Source organism: Strix aluco, chromosome 1, assembly GCF_031877795.1.
Source record: "Strix aluco isolate bStrAlu1 chromosome 1, bStrAlu1.hap1, whole genome shotgun sequence".
NCBI lineage: Eukaryota > Metazoa > Chordata > Aves > Strigiformes > Strigidae > Strix > Strix aluco.
In genome coordinates, this window is record NC_133931.1 from 128,662,380 (window position 1) to 128,679,373 (window position 16,994).

General features: G+C 41.4%; 1 long non-coding RNA gene across 1 annotated transcript; it reads left to right on the plus strand.

Moving 5' to 3' along the window:
- Positions 1 to 6,607: 6,607 nt before the first annotated feature.
- Positions 6,608 to 9,625, plus strand: LOC141933910 (uncharacterized). Its single transcript, XR_012626245.1, has 2 exons — positions 6,608 to 6,801; positions 7,631 to 9,625. It is a non-coding gene; the product is annotated as an uncharacterized LOC141933910 (long non-coding RNA).
- Positions 9,626 to 16,994: the final 7,369 nt, after the last annotated feature.

Below are 16,994 nucleotides of genomic sequence, written 5' to 3' on the forward strand. Positions count from 1 at the left end.
CTTACCCTCCTTCTTCTGAGTGTCAGGAACCAAACAGACACAGAGTGAAGAGGAAAAAAGACACTTTGAGAGGAAAGGATGGGGAGATGATCAGTGCGAGAGTGGGGAAAACAGTAGTCTGTGGTGGTGGGGAAGTTGGCAGCAACTGCACATGGCTGTACCCCCAGATCCTGCCTGTCTCTGGGCTTGATCACCTTCAGTTTTGGGGCTCTAAATCAGCCAGCATCTCTGACTGCCTTGTGCTTCAAAGTGTGAATCGGGGAGGTTATGTGGGTAGATGCTTTTCAAGGCTCACACATGCTCTCATCTTTTCCTAAGATGGCAGGGCCAAGCTTGCTGTCAGTTGGCTGATTTATCCAGTCTGTTGTCCTGGTCCTAGAACAGGCACTTGGAGGACAGAGAGGAGGGAATGCTTGTCAAAGTAGGTAGAGAGTGGCATTTCATGCCTGAAATACCATTTTTTCCAGAATATTCCGGAAACCACGTTTCTGTTTGGTGACACTTGACAGAATCCTCTGAGACCATTCCCCAAATGCTGCTTCACCCAAAACTTAAAAGAAAGGGTCAAGGTTCTGATACCTTCAAGCAAAATCCCAAACTTATAGATCCTTCATTTATTTTAATGGCTGCACATGGTTTATAGTCAATCTCTGACTGAGCAAACAGTCTTTGTTTTGGCATCACTAAGGCTTTGGACTTGGCATGAGAGGATCAAATGTTTAAACATTTAGAAGTGTGTGGTGGCTTTCAAGCGCAGAGCTCTATTTTGTCAACTCCATGTCATGTTCATGTCTAGATCTTCTTGTCATGTATCTCTGGTTATGTGTGAGTTCAAGTGCATTTTTCCTCAACAACACACTTTAGTTATCAAAAAACCAGTTTCTGCTTTCTTTTCTGATGCTGAGTTCCTACAACAGATATTAAATGTGTGAGATGAGAACATTCTTTGTTCCACTCTGACTCTTCATGGCTGCTTTAAGCCATGGTGAAATGTGCAAGCAGTGAATGAACCAAACCATCCATGAACAGGAAAAGTTGTGAAGGGAGGCAAAAGGGAATAGGTAGTGGGGAAACATTAGAACAGTGGTCAAAAGAAAGTGTTTTCTTTTGCACATCTTTGATAAGATTTGCTTTTGTATTTTGTTATGTCCTGTCATCTTAAATAGAAATCAAAATGCTCAGCTACATTATATTGCCATATCAAACGCTCCCAGGTTGATTCACTTCCTGTATCAACCTAGTGGCTTACTGTTTATAGGAAGGCTTGCTGAAAATCACACACTTTCGCAGTTTACAAAGAAACTATTTAGTGGTGTCTTAAGTGAGCTTCCACAAAGCAGGAAGGGCAGAAGCTAAGTCTAGACCTAGAGAAAACTGCCAGTGGATTTCAGCAGCCTAGTAAGTTTATCAGCTTCTGACTGAATGTCTCGACCATCAGTATGTATTATTAATCAAATGGAGTGACTTTTTTCTTGCTGATATAGCAATTGCTTCTAAACAAGAAAAAGTAATAGAGGGCAGAGTTTTTGAGCTGTCACTTTGAGTCAAGTGCTTGCGTGGCAGATAAATGGGTAATAGAGTAAGCAAAGTCACTTTGAGAACCATGTAGGTTTGAATCTGTTTGTGTATTAACATGATGAAGTAAGATGCAGGATGAAGATAAAAGTTATTTGCAGTTGGTCCAGGGGCATGTTTTTTCGCTTTCTTTTAACTTTTGACCTTCACTCCAATCTGTGCAAGGAGCTGTCAAGTAGCAGCACAGCAAAAAGGATTAGGAAATGTTTAATTACCTCAAGTTGAGGTGGATTTTCATAGCACTGTTTCTGTCACAGTTCCTGAGCTAACTACATCTCTGACCTGCATCTCAAGGGCAACCTTTCTTACACCCCTACTTGTCACCTGGCTTGAAATAGATCAGCACTTGGTGTTCTCAAACCAGCCCTAGTTACTTATTTCTCATGCATCAATTCAGGAATCACACCCCCCCACACTCTTGCCCTCACGGAGAATGTCCTTCAAGCTCCCATTACTTCTTTTCATTACTTCTTTTTCCTTTGTATGAACTTGGCACTTATAACCAGATTACCTCTTAAGTCTTCAGCCCTGGCAAAACACGGTTTGCAATTTTTCAAGGTAGTAATATCCAAGGTGAAAATTTTGCCTATTGTGTTGCAGAAGTACCAAATTTTTCTTTAATTTTGCCTATTGTACTGCAGAAGTACTGAATTTAATGCTTCAGTCTTCTTCCTGTATGTTCTTGAAATTCCACTAATCTAGATCGCTACAGAGTGAATTCCGATCAGTTAAGCACTGGACAATTGAGATTGTTATGAAAGAGAGTCAGCGTGGCATCTGCCAAGGGAAATCCTGTCTCCCTGGCCTCCTGGGTTCTAGGAAGGTGCTGGTGAGCACACAGATAAAATCCATCTAGTGAGTATGATGTAGCTGGATTGTCGAAAAGCCTTTGACAATACTGCGCACCAGAGGTTACTGAAGAACCAAATTTGTCTGAAAGCTTGTTAAAAGATAGAGAGCAAATAATTTCTCAGAATGGAAAAGATGAGCCGTAAGGGTGTTCCGGGGGTAGGTGCTAGGACTCATCCTAATCAGCATGGTGGTGACCTAGAGAAGGGGGTGTGCACTGAGATCTCCAAGTCTGCTGATGATAATGCAGGACTAGTGACCAAGTCTGTGGCAAGACCTCACAAAATACAGTAGGTGGGCAGATGAGCCTCAGTTAGACAAATGTGAAGTAATGCAGCTGAGGAAAAATACCATGCCTCTGTGATGCCAAACTTGGAACTGGTGCCTGCAGCTCAGGAGAAAGATCAGAGTCATCGCTGGAAATTCTCTGAAATCATACAGTGGCCAAAAAAACCCTAAGAGAAGACTGAGTGTCAGGAAGGGGATGAAGGGGTGTCAGTTTGTTGCTACGTGAAACTTTTTGCTTTATGAGAAGAGCTTAAAGGGCTGGAGCTCTCCAGACTTGAGGGAGAGAGACTGAGGAGAGAGAGATGAGTGAGGTTTACAGAAATCAAAGTGGTGGATAAGGTGAGTGCAGAACTGTAATCCCATGTTACCAGAACTACGACGTACTCAATGAAACTACTAGGAGATCAGTTTAAAGCAGATAAGAGTCCATTTGGAGCTAGCTGCTGCAGCGATATGGAGACAGGTTCAAAAATGAATTATACAAACTCATGAACAGCTAGTTGTCTTTAGTGAAAGAGCTACTAAAAGGACTTTGCAGACCTTTATTTAATTTAATAAAATTGTGGATCAGGGACAGTACGAAAGGAGTGGACTGCAGAGTTTGCATTTTCTCCCTAAAAAGCCATTCCTTTTGCCACTGACTCTTAATTAATTTTCTTTACAAGCACTGAGTAGCTTATTTTAAAAAGCATGTTTTGTGGTAGAGCTGACACTGTTGCAACAGACCAGTGAAGTGCTTTGATGCTTTATTTGAACAGCACACGGCTGGAGCCAGCAGGACAAAGGCTGCCCTTGGCCTTAGCTCATTTTGGGAACGTGGGTTGCTGGTACAGCTGTGCTTCTTTCATTGCAGTTACAAAGCAAGAGAGAGCACATGGGCATCTGTGTGGCACCATTTTGTCATGGTTGCATTTCTGGGCAAGCTGGTGAAGGGACAGCTCACTCATGCCTTCACACAGATGCAATACCAGAATGGGTTCCTGCCAGAGCTTGTGGTCTGGGAAAGTATTTTCATCCTTCAGTACTCACTGGCAGAGATCAGGTCCTGTGGATTAGGAGGGACAACTTCTTTTTGAGTTTTAGATTGCATAGTCTCAGTTATGTCACTCAGCTTTCCCTCGAGGGTGATTGTCCGACGGAGTTTTTGCAAAGATCCAAACATCAGCACAGCAGTGTCAGCCTCCTGAATGTCCCCAGGCAAGGGGAATACTGGCCAAATGGACCACTGATCTGACCCAGGAGAGAATTTCTTGTATGTTCAAGGCTGCTTCCCATTCCTCTTGTCTGAAGCCATTTGTGTAAGAGTTGCAGATGATCCCTTCCACTGTGCAGACAACCAGAGCTAATCTTAGCCTATGCATGTCAGAATAACACTAACTGGTAAGAAACCCTTCACAGAGAAATCAGTGCCTGAGATCAGGGAGCATTCTGCAAAACATAGAAGACTTCATAATCTGCTGTAACGTCTACCTTTTTTTCCTGCATCATCTTTACTGTACCCTGTTTGTTGCTTGTTAACATCTATTTATTTGCCTGCTTGCTTATCTAATAAGAGCCTTGAAGTTCTTTCTGCTGCTGCAAAGACCTCTTATCTCACATTTATGCTGAAAGTTTGCTTCAGATCTTGAGAAATCTCCCGTCATGAAAAAAAATTTACTTTTTAAGACATTAAGTAATCCTTTCAATTGTGCTGAACTTGAATTTTCTGCCATGTATGTTCAAGAATTTAATCTCTGTTTATAGATATGCCATTAATTTCTACAAGTTGTGGTCTTCCATCACTACTGTTTTTTCATGGTGTTTCACAGCTGACTGTCTCAGAGATAAGAGACCTCCTTTAAGACTAAGCCATATTTACATAGTCCTATGCATATTTCTGCACTCCTGTCATATAACATGGCATGCAGCTTGCCCCATGATATGCAGTTTACTATTTCCTTGTTAGAAAAGAGGCAGAGAACTGTGCAGAAACCCAGTTCAGAGCTACCTGCAGCAAAGACGGACTAGGTTTGATGTCCAGTAAACTCTGCTCCTAGTATGCACCTCTAAAGCACATAGTAGGCTGAGGCACTGCTTTTAAAGTACTGGGAGTCAGCAATGGTTCTACATGCCCTATTGGTTTGACGTTCGAGGTCCTGTTTCTGTGGAGGGTTAAAAAACAAAGAGCTCAGCAGTGAGGCCAATGGCAGAGACCATGCTGGAAACCACTGAGCCCATTATAGTACTTGAGCCCATGGAGACAGTGGCCAGAGAGCTACCGTGTGCAAGGAGCATTCCTGGGACGGTGGCAAAGGAGTCTAGCAAACACTGTAACCAAAATCAAATATCACAGTGTTTTCAGAGAGTTCAATTTCACTTTGCACTTTTCTCTTTATTCATTAATAGTATTAGAGGCACTTCCAGAAATCCCCTATCACGACTGATTTCTTACTTCTTAATGTGCCGTTACACACATGGCAATAGGAGCTTTATACTTGAATAACACAATAAAAACATTTAGGAAGATAATTTTAAAAAAAAGAGACTAGATGTCTGTCCTTGGCTACTAAAGTAATGGCTGGCTGTATGCTCTGATTAGCTCCTGCTTCTGCTGAAACACACACTTCATTTCAGTTCTCAGCTCAGTCCTGGAAATTAGGTTGATTCACAGGAGACCAAAACTGGGTGTAGGATGATATGGTGAATTTGAGGCAGTGGGATCAGCTGGACTACAATTTCCAAGGGGCAAACACCGCCCATATACCCAAATTATGAAGGTAGTTAGATCCAAGCTAATTTCCCTGTTATCAGAATTGGTTTGTTACTGCCATTCCCACCTGTGAGGAAAACAAATGGATCAACATAGAAATATCTGTATAAGGCAGAATCCCTCAGCCATGATCACTGTTGTCTTTATTAAACATCCATGTTCTAGAAATATCAGAAGCACCAGCTTCAACAGACTGTAATGTGCTTGACATTGCAAAAATATGTTAATGATTGTCCCCTACAGTTTATCACACATACATATGGACATCTATGTCATATTAAGATGGTGTTTAAGGCTCAAACATGGTGACAAAGGAGACTATTCAAGGCTCTCCTGGTGCTGAGCTAGTCACCTTATCAAATGTAGAATACAATGGTTAGCCAAAGCTACCCAGGCTGATGATATTCCAAAACTGGCCTAAAATCCTCTAGCAACAAGGGGATTTTTTGCCTCTCAAAATTGAAGAGTAGAGGACAGTATAAAACCCTGTTTCTAGAAGGGCCTTTGAAAATCCCTTTTTCAGTGGGTTGATTTCCTGAGACCAGCTGCACTTTGTTCGGGGGCTTTGCTCTGGGTTGCAACACACTGCGCCAGCCGTGCCGAATTCTAACTCTGGATTTCATCACTCTGTGTGTGTGTGTCAAAATGTTACGCTCCTTTCAGCTCATTTCTTTTTACGTAACTTGCAATAGTTCCAGTTACTCATCCTGTATTTTTATAAGTGGCATGAAAACCCTAATCACCCAATTAGAATGTGTAACGATATTGTAAAAATCCCTATTAAACTGAGCAAAGGAATATTTTAAAAAGCTTTTAATAGTAGTCAGTAGACATGATAGTGGAAGAGGGAGGATAGATACATGAGGTTTATTACATGCAGATAACATGGTACTTTCTAAATTGAACTTCAGAGGACTATGCCCAGTTTATTAATGTAATTACATGAAAAATTATCAGAATATAATGAATAAATTAAAAATGTTATCTATACAGTATGTTATCAGTCTAGTTCTAGGACTGGATTTAAAAAGCACACGAAGAATTACAAAAATTTAGGCTCTCACTTATTTTTACATTCACATGGCATTTAAAATACTTCTAGATCCTTTGTTAAAGCATATTATAAATCAGATTTAAACAGTGGAAGATAGCAATCTCTTTGCTTTCATTTGGAAGAATGCATTAATTCAGTAATGTTTTCAGACATATATTGCTGGATTTGGCAACTTACACGCTATATTCCTCTCCCTCAGAGAATAAATCAAGAGTTTAGAAACTATGGTGGCGAGGAGGTAAATACATGAAACCTTTTGACTCCTTTTGCTTGCCTAGACTTCAAGGTAAGTTTTACCATGTATTAACCTTGAGACAGTGTTCTCCTTTTGACACTTTCTATATTGTTTTGTCTTAAACTATTCCAAGTTTATTAGCATGCCTATTGGTAGTTACCCTGACCGGGCCCTCCTCTCTCTTCCCTGTGTCAGCAGCAGAAGAGGGGAAGGCCATGTGGTATGGTAGTGCAGAGCCTTCCTCTGGCTGAAAGTTAATCACTTTGGGGGATGGGTATTAATTTTCAGTGGAATCAGTTCCCTGAACTGGCTCACTGAGCGGGCACAGCAGCCTCTGTGCTGGCTCACGGGGTTGGACTGGAGCACACAGCCATGCAGGCTGGAGCTGCAGCTGCCTGCACTGGGCTTGGCTTCACTCCCTGCGGAGCTAGGCCACTTGAAGAAAAGCACGGTGCTGGTTTAATTTTAATTCACGAGGAAAGATTTTTCTTTCAAAAGAAAAGACTTCTTAACTTCAGAAAACATGACTATATGAACTCTGCAAATATACATAAATGTATCTGTCTGAGAAGCTATTTAATGCCCCCAGGCTAGACACCATCAAATCTGGTGATCAGATAGTCCTGTGATGGACTTGGATCTTGGATATGATGGAATGCTTCTACAATGCTGGTTTTAACCATTGCATTGGTTATTACTTTTCTCAAATGAGTATCACAAGGGAACTGTCATTTGAAGGAGTGCATAATTAGATTAGGATGTGAAGCAAAAAAAGGAGCCATAAACCTGTCTTTTATTGGAAATTTCCTTCCTGACATTCTTTTCAGTACAGCAAATAATAGATTAAAAAAATTTTAATTTTTTTCCTTTTGTCTCCTAGTTGCGTCACCTGATGAACTCTTATTCTAAAATACAGATGCATGACTTCAGCCAAACTAAGACAGACAAAAATATATTTAATGAAGCAGCATACTGAAGCACCAAGGAGCATAACTTGGGAATTGGGACTTGCAGCAAGAAACAAAGTATTTGGTATTTTTTAATTAATTTTGAACACAATAAAGCCAGTCTTCTCTTCAAGTTACTCTTGGAAGATCTGTGATACGAAATTGTGCTCATTTACTTAATATGAAAGCTGCTCGGCTGGACGGAAGGCTAGATCCAGCCTGAGCTGTTTATCATTACTGGGACCAATGTTCTTGTTGACATCAAACACGGACCATGAATCACAACAGCTGAATGCTGTGTTTGAAAAGATAGATGATCTTTGGACAACGCTGTACCACAGAAAGCCCGGCAAGGTCACTGGCTATCATCTTCCAAGGCCAACTTCTAATCCTCAGTGTAAAAGGTGAAAAAAAATAGAGTGATGCTGTGGAATCATCCTGTTTCTAGTAAAGAATAAAAACCAGCACATTTAGACACCATGACCTGAAACTGAACTTGGTTAAATGAGAGAAAATGTCCATCCCTGTACAATATCTGGAGCTGCAGAATCCAATGAACCCTCTGTGAGTAGCAGGAGGTCTGCATGGTTGCTGTGCCTTGGAGCACACTGGAGAACGGTCTGGCTTGTAGGAATGGCTGGGTAGTACAACACTGCTGGTTTGAGAGTCCAAAATTATCAAAAACCTAGAGAGAGCCACCACCAGGATTATCTCTATCGTGCAGTAAATAAATAGCAAGAAGTTACCTGGGAGGTATAGATCACTGCTGAGGAGATCTTTACTTCACTCTGATGCAGCTGACTGTTTGCAGCTGAGGACATCTTCCTGTTCCTTGAAGGACCATGTCCTTCACCTCCTCATCTGTTTTATCCTGAAGAATGTCCAGAATATATTCCTTTCTCTTCTGCTTGGTAGTCTTTTTTCTCTGCCGTTGCTCTAGTACCAAGGAGCTTTTTGTGAGGACGTGGGTTATTCTGATTTACTGGCTTTCCATGTTTCCTTTTCTTGTTCTCACTAACAATTGAGAAATAGAGTGTTAAATTTTCATACGATATAAGGTTCTTCTATGGCAAAGTAGCTGTCTATGAACCAGAGGAACTAGGTGAAAAGGTGGGTCTAAGGCAATAAATACTTTGTTTCATTTAATTGGGGTGGAGGAATGAGGGCTTAGTGTCACCTCCTTTGGGATGCTTGGAGCATGACATGCAATTATGAGAGCCTTGTTTTGTGAACTCAGGAAGCTGGAATTATCAGGGGCTTTCCTTAGAACTGTATAACCCACAAACATTTTTTTTTCTGAAAGACATTGTTCTTAGCAGGGACTCTGTCAAGCGAAGCTTTCACCAGAAAAAATTACCTTGCAGGGAATTTGTCTTGAGAATTGCTCCTCAGGGACCTTTTTCCCTGGGTATATGCACTTATTTATATTGTGTATCATCTTTTATAAATCTTAGAGATACATCCATTCTGGATGATCGTAGCTGCAAGTGGAATTTCCGAAATACTGCAAATACTTTAGCGAGTAACGTAGGATTACTTACTTTCTAAACTCTTACTATATTAAAATGAATCACACTGAAAGTCCTGTCCATTTTATCACATTTTATAGCTGTCTCATTATAAAGGAGAAACATAAAATACAAATTCTGGAAAATTCTATACAAGTAAATGAAGTCCTGCTAGAGTACCTTGTGACCGGTGAATTTTTCTTATATAAACTCAGAAAAAAAATTAGGATTAGTCCTGAATCCTACTTATTTTCATCAGTTAGATAAAGAATTTAGGTACTTAATTTCCAGCTCAGGTTAGCTGACCTGAATGTATGCTAGGCTTTAAATCTGTGTTTTTAAAATTTGATCTTTAAACTCCCAGTAAGATAAAAAATCAAAAGTTATAAAGTTTGAATAAAGTTCATTGCAATATTGCATGTGTTTTGGGATCAAATCATTACTGATGCAAGCAGATATTTCTTGTAATAATACATGTTTACTTATAGACCAACAACAATAATGAATAATGACCTCTTAGTATCATTAAATTCTGAAGCTGCCTTGCACTTCTGGCTAGCAGCTCTCCAAGGATGACTCATAGGTCTTCCTCTCTGTGCCAGACTGACTTCTGCTCAGATCTTCACCTGCATCTCTGTTAACTCCTCTTGCGTGTCCAGCCTAATGGTTGCAGTCCACTGCTTTCCTCTTCATGTCATCTTCTCACCCATCTCTTTCTGACTTGTCTCCAGCTCTGGTACCTCAAAAATGCATGTTTTGAACAGACTGGTCAGCCCTTTGCAAGCATTCCTTCCACCCAGCACATCTTCACAGTATTCGTTCACAATCCTGTCCTTTCATCACCTATGGAGAGCTGTATGTTTTAAGAGGTTCTTCCAAGAGGCAGCAGAATCCCCGTGGGGGCTGTTGCTGTGCAGTACTGGTCAGCCACTGCTCAGACAACGGGTGAAACGGACTCTGGATAGCACAGGCTACCAGGACTGAAACAAACTAAGGCACCATTAAATCTAATGCAGATGCTCTCTGCTGTGACTTGTTTCTTGCTAGTTTGTATGAAAATCACTTCATTAAAATAACTTGTGTTTTCACCTAGCTTATAGGTCAGCCACCTCGAGTTTTTACAGCACTGTCCTGACAAGATTGTCACAAGGGCCATAATTAGTTGGTATGCTTGGAGTCCATCACAAATTCAATACAGTAACATGTGCTTTTCTCCCAATTTTGCAGGAGGTCTCACCTTTTAGCATTTACTCCATGCATTATTTAAAATAATACCAAAGGAGCCATCATATCTTATTTTCACAAAGGTCCAGGCTCTTTAAATCTGGGAGCTCCTTCTTGTCCAGTGTGGCTTTTCCTCTTCCTCCATGCAGCTAAACCCCTCTTCATCTCACAGGTTGGCTGCCACAAGCTCCTAGCCTTCAGTTTTCACAAAGGTTCTTCATCCTGCTTCCAAAGCCTGTTTTATAGGTCATCTTTCCAGCTTATCATCCTGAGTACTTCTTTCCCGCTTTGTTTCTTTCTGCTGCCTCTCCATCTTCTGCTGCATTAAACACCCCTGCCTTTTCTTTCCTTTTAAAACTCCTAATTACATAAATCCACTTGCTTCTTAAGTTCTGCTGTGGTACCAACCCCTGCCTCTAATTAGTGTCGCCAGCTCCTCTTCAGCTGAATTTTCCTTAGAATGTCTTTATACTTTCTCCCTAACTCCTGGAAGCAGGGCTTTAAACAAGCACAAAGCCTCTCTTTCATCTTGCTCAAAACCTCATCTTTCCTGGGAAATATACTCCATAGTGACCAATTCTCTGTGCCTTGTGCTTCTGACTCATTTTGCAGCGCATGGGTACTCCTGTTCTCCAACTATCACATCTACTGTGACAGTCCTCCACGGTAGATTTTGACTGCAACCCTTTTGCGACAGAGACCATATCTGCATTACCTGTATGGATATCACTTCTGTAAGGCCCCTTACCACTATATAAGGCCACTAAACAGCAACCAGAGCCTATACTGCTACTGCATTGTAAGAAAGACCTGGATTGAGAGATCTGGAGCACTGATTTGGGCTCACTCTATGAAGACCAAATATACTGCAAGCTAGTAGTGAAGGAAAGTACTCAGTTGTGATTTTGTGGCACTTAATTTTGTGCAGTGCTTCGTTACCACAGTGATAGGAACTAAATAAAACTGTAAGAAACAGTTTCAGAAACCTTCCCTCAGTGGAGAATGGCATGTGGGCTGAACTGTTTTTAACTTACTTAGGTGCTGATTTTGGGATAGAGCAGAGTGGAAAGAACAAGTGATGTTTGAATACATGCCTGAAGTCCATCTAGATTTTCATGTTAAGAGGGCAGATCTTCATTATGACAAAGCAGCCTTTCATGTATAACCCTGGCAAATGTTTTGTATTATTTTGAAGGAGAGGTAACTTTTCCATTATGCTCTGTCCTACAGATTCAAGCAGTCTTCTCTAATACGTCTGGTGTAAATGATAATCATTGCAAATGACTAAACTAGATAAGAAAGGGATAAAAATCCAAAATCGAACCAACAAAAAATTGGAGAGATCTTAGAAATAAAGTAGGGTTAATATTCCAAGCTTGTTTTCATGAGATATCAGCATACGGGTTTATAATCTTACGTGTAGTGCTTAAATATTCACACCCAGAATCGACTTGGTTTGTGTGCCTATGTGTTTTCAAAATCAGGGGTTACTTCAAAGAGAACCCTTGCCCATGAGAAATTCCCCCTGGCTGTGTATGCCAAGTATTGTATTTTCCCAGCCCAAGTCAGTCGGGCTTTGTATGCATAAGAGGCACAGATCTTCAGGTTGTACAAATAGTGCTTCAGTTCTGATGATAGCGAAGGATTTTGCTGCAAAGAAAAGTCGTGATGTTACAGTAAACACGCTTCATTCAATATTTATGATAAAATGACATGATTCACACATGCTTTTTGAGTGCATCTAAATAGATCAGCCTCAGCCCTCCTGCTGTTTCATTTTGCATCATTTTCATCATGAGAGTATTTGTTGAACATTTCAGTGACTTCAAAACACTGGGATCTGATATCACAATGGTTGAGGCCATTACATTTTAAATCCCATTCTCCCTTTTATTAGACTTTTATCAAGACGGCACAAGAAAATGAACTTGTTAAAAGGTTTTTCCACTTACTTCACAGGAACAACATTCAGCATCAATGCTATGTTGCTAGGTAGCCAGGTGATCTTAAACTAGAAAGCATCTCAGCTCATAAATTCCTGCAAATATAACATACTTGTTATATTTCTGCCCAGCAGAATCTCCAAGATTATACAATTTATACAGCAGCATATATTGTAACAGCTTTAGGTTTATAATCAATACTTATGTTTAATTTGTTAGTTTGAAGTATGTAGGTTTCTGATGCATTGTCATTCATTATTTTTTTCTCTCCACTCTGTATCCCCAGCATGATTTCCCTCCACCTGTGTGTACTAGGTCTGGCTGGGATGGAGTTAATTCTCTTCATGGCAGCTGGTACGGTGCTGTGTTTTAGATTTGTGACCAAAACAATGCTGATAACACGCTAATGTTTTAGCTATTGCTGAGTGGTGTTTGTACATCATCAAGGCTGCCTCTGCTGCCCAGCCAGTGAATAGATTGGAGGTGCACAAGAGGTTGAGAGGGGACACAACCAGGGAGATGACCCAAACTAACCAAAAAGGTACTCCATGCCATATAACACCATGCTCAGCAATTAAAGGGAAAAGAGGGGATTTTAAGGTGAGTTAACCATCTTTTGTTCAGGAACAGGCTGGGCACCAGTCTACCTGTGAGAGGTAGTGAGTGATTGCCTTTGCATCACTTGTTTATTGTTTTCTTTCTTCTTCCACTTACTCATCCTTTGCCTGTAAAACTATCAACCCACAATTTTTCTTGCTTTTGCTCTTCCTTTTTAATTCCCCTGTCCCACTAGGGGTGGGGGATGGGAGCAAGCAGTTGTGTAGTGCTCAGCTGCCTACTGGGGTTAACTCCCAACACTGTGTCATGGCCAAACCATAAAAAGCTCATACTTCCCTAGAAAGGAAAGTGTACTCGTGTATGCCATGAGGAAGCTAACAGGGACAGAAACTACAAGCATCAAAATTAAAGATGCTGTGTTCCACCTGCAGCCATTTCACCTGATGTGATAGTATAAAGTAAGAGCTAAACAGAAAACAAGAGACCCCTCACGTTAGTACATGAAATAAAGTGACCACGAGAGGGTACTGGAGAAGTAAAACCACAGGTTGTTCAGTGGGTCACCTCTAACCAGCAGCCGGCCATAAGGTACCAGGAAAACCATGCTCTTCCCATCACGCCTTTGGAATGACATGTGTGTGAGCCCTAACTCATCCCTTCCTACCCCAAGGAGCAGGGTCTGGCAACTGCAGCCAGGCTGGAGAGGCAACATCTGAGCCTGTTTGCCCTCCATTTATCAGCAGGGACACATGGAATATCAACAGGGGAAATTTCCACAGGTTAATAAAAACTGGGATTTAATAACAATCACCAATAAGGCAATACACTGTACGTCAGCTCTGAGAGCTTTTTGGGCGAACAAGTTATGATGTGGACATAGATTACACAGGTACTATTCTCCCGTTATTGCCGAAGTTTAATTTTTGTCACTAATGCATTTTGCTAGTAGAGCTTAAAGGTCATGTCCCTAAGGATACAGCACCATTTGTGTTAGCAGAGCCTGGCTTTCTCTTTGGATAACAGTCATCTTGGATTGAGTATTACTAGAGGACAAGTGAAAGTGAGATTGCGGGAAGAGGGGGGGTGTTTTGTGGCTTTACATCCATCTTCATCACCGGAGGGTCACAAAAGGATTGCTGTGTTAACAAGCAACACAGCTTCTAGCACTTGGGTCCCAGACGCTGCAGCAGAGAGATCTTTTCAAGGTGAGCAGGCTGGCTTAATGAAGAGTATCTCCAGCCAGGGAGATTTATGAAGATCTACTTTATACCAGCAGTAGAAGGCCTGGCAAGACTATGCTCTCTCCAGGGGAGTTACGCTCACTATTTTGTCCGCCTAGAGAGCCTTCCTGCTCTCCCAGGGCAAGCCACTTGAGGCAAGGGCTTACTCTGCCCATGTAACACTCCAAAGCAATGGCATTAACTACCTCTTCCACAAACACACACTGCTTGTTTATGTGCTCCTAAGGTTTCTGAAATTCAAACACTTGGCCCAGGAATGTAACTTAAGTACACTGCCTTTCAAGAGTCCCTAAGGAGAAATGTTGGAGGGGGACAAACACTGGGATTTAGAGAGAGCTCAGACCGCATAAAATCACTCTGTAAAATCAACGCCAAATGCCTGAGATCTGGAAAGTGCACAGTTCTGCATTACACCCTGAGCCACCATCTGCACCATGCATTGAGGATTTATTTTTTGTCGTCTCATCTTACCCTGCAAGTAATGAATAGGGCAACCGTGGCTGCTCCATCTGCAGCGAGGAGACTGCTGGCACACCCCGTGCTCCCGGCCCATGACTGCACTTATAGCCTCAAACAATATGTTATTTTACACAATAATGAACAAACTGCCAGCCCTGCTGTCTCCCCTTCTTCAGAAACAACACACCCAACCTATATCTCAGTGCAAAACATTTGAATGATGAGGCTTGCTGGCTAGCATGATGCATGGAGGCAAACATTTCCTGTTGTCCAACTTGCAAGCGATATCTTGGCAAATATTTTTCCTGCACTTGATAATCCTTACATTTGCAGAATGATTCAGCATGATTCAGTGGCAGCAGCCGAGGTCAGGATTTGTAGTGAATTCTTACCAAAGCCAGGCAAAGAGATGCTGGGGTCATAAACTAACTGCAAGCAGGTTTTTATTTAGGGTGTATCTTTGGGGAGTTGATATGAGAAAGGATGCTGTAAATAAAATGCCTGGCTTTTTATAATCCAGATGCCTCGTTAAATGCAAACATGCTTTAACTTGGTAGAGGCTTCTGGAAGAAGGCAGCAAAGAGCAATACTATTTAGCATTTTTTTCATGTTAATTTTCTCATGCCACAAATTGCAAGACTTAAACATAAAAACAGAGCTGAAAGCCTGCCCCTGCAAGGAAGCAAAATGTCATCATTAGAATAGCTGCTATCTCTGTGGTTTGCTAATTGCGCGTTTCTGCTTTACTGGTTTCCTGAGATGGGTGATGGAAATACAGAGAAGAAAAATAAGAACCACCAGTTTATGAGCTTGCTTGATCAAAGCTACAAAAGTAATTCCACATTCCTGAATTCAGTGAATTTTCAACACTAGTGCCCTTGGAAACAGAAGAGGTTTGGGTGGGGGAGAGAAAAAAGGACTTTAAAAGAAATATTTCTGTCAACTAAAGACTGCCAAGGGAAGAATAACACAAATTGCAAATGCAGTTTGAGGATCTGTGCACAGCTTCAAGCTCATCCTTCCTCTGTCAGTGAAAGTCTGTGTAACATCTCTGTGGACTGAGGTTGTACGATTTTCAGAAAGCAAGGCCTAGGTTTCTCTCACTGGCACCACACTGATGTCTAATTTAGGCAAAATTTTCATTGATTTAAAAGACCCTGACATACTCTTGTAGATCACTTCCAAGCAGCTGCAAAGCCAGATGCTTGGTAGAAATTCCAGGTTGCCTGTGCTTCTGTCAAAGAAAGCTGAACCCACTGCAGTAGCCTGGCAGAGGCTTGTCCTCCACAAGTGGTAAAGTCAATAGTTTACCTAGCAATAGGGGGAAAATTGGGAATGTTGTTCCAAATTCACTAGGTGCTAGTATCAAGGCTAATTCACTAGGTAAGACAGCATCTACCAGTTCAGCATAGTTAATTACAGGTTCCTCAGGAGCTCTCAGAAATGATATCCCCAATAGCTGAAAGCAAGCTGCAGACTGAATTACAGCAGCGTTGGTACACGTCTCAGCTGGGCAGCAGGGCTGCCTGGCGTGAATGGCATGCACGCAAAGTGCAAAGGGCTCAAATGCTAAACTCTGTTTCAGTTCCTGGACCAGAATATTTATGATTATGGCATTTTCCTCTCCATGCAGAGCAGGAATATTCACCAATATTAACATCAGATTTAAACAAAGATGAAACTGTCAACTATTATTAAGGACTTAAATGTCCTTTTTTGCACTGGCTGAATAAAATACCCTTAAGTGCTTGTGTCCTTGCTCCCTTTCTCCTTCTAGCCCCCTTGTCTGTTTCTTTCCAGTTTTTATTTCTCCTCTTTTTCCTTGCATTGCTCTCTGCAACATTTCAGTTTCCACCCTTTCTCAATTTTCTTCCATAACATGACACAGCCAACGTTAAAAGTGCCATTTTAGCTCCTGTTTCAAAGATGTTAACAGGGTCAACAGGATTCACACTTCTGCAAGCCATTTTATCAATCTGTCTGTAGATTCAGGGGCTGTGCATAAGACATTTTACCAGCGTTACTGTACTGCTGTGGAACCGGACAATTCCCCATTATCTTGTAAGCCAAAAGAGGCACATGCATAAGCACATACAGTAGATTATAGTAGATGATAGATTTCCACCTTGAAATGCTGCATACTTGCGACCCTTGCCGCATTGTAATACAAAGGTCCGATCCCAGAGCTGAGAGTTGCAGATGGCTTGAACCCAACTCACCTCAATGCTTGTCTAGACAAATGTGCTCCTAAAATTGAGTTAACAACTCTTAGCGTGGACACCGTCTAATCCCAGTAACTCGCATTAGCTAGCTCCATTAAACCCCAAGTTCTTTTTAACCAGATAACATGCATTAAAACACAAT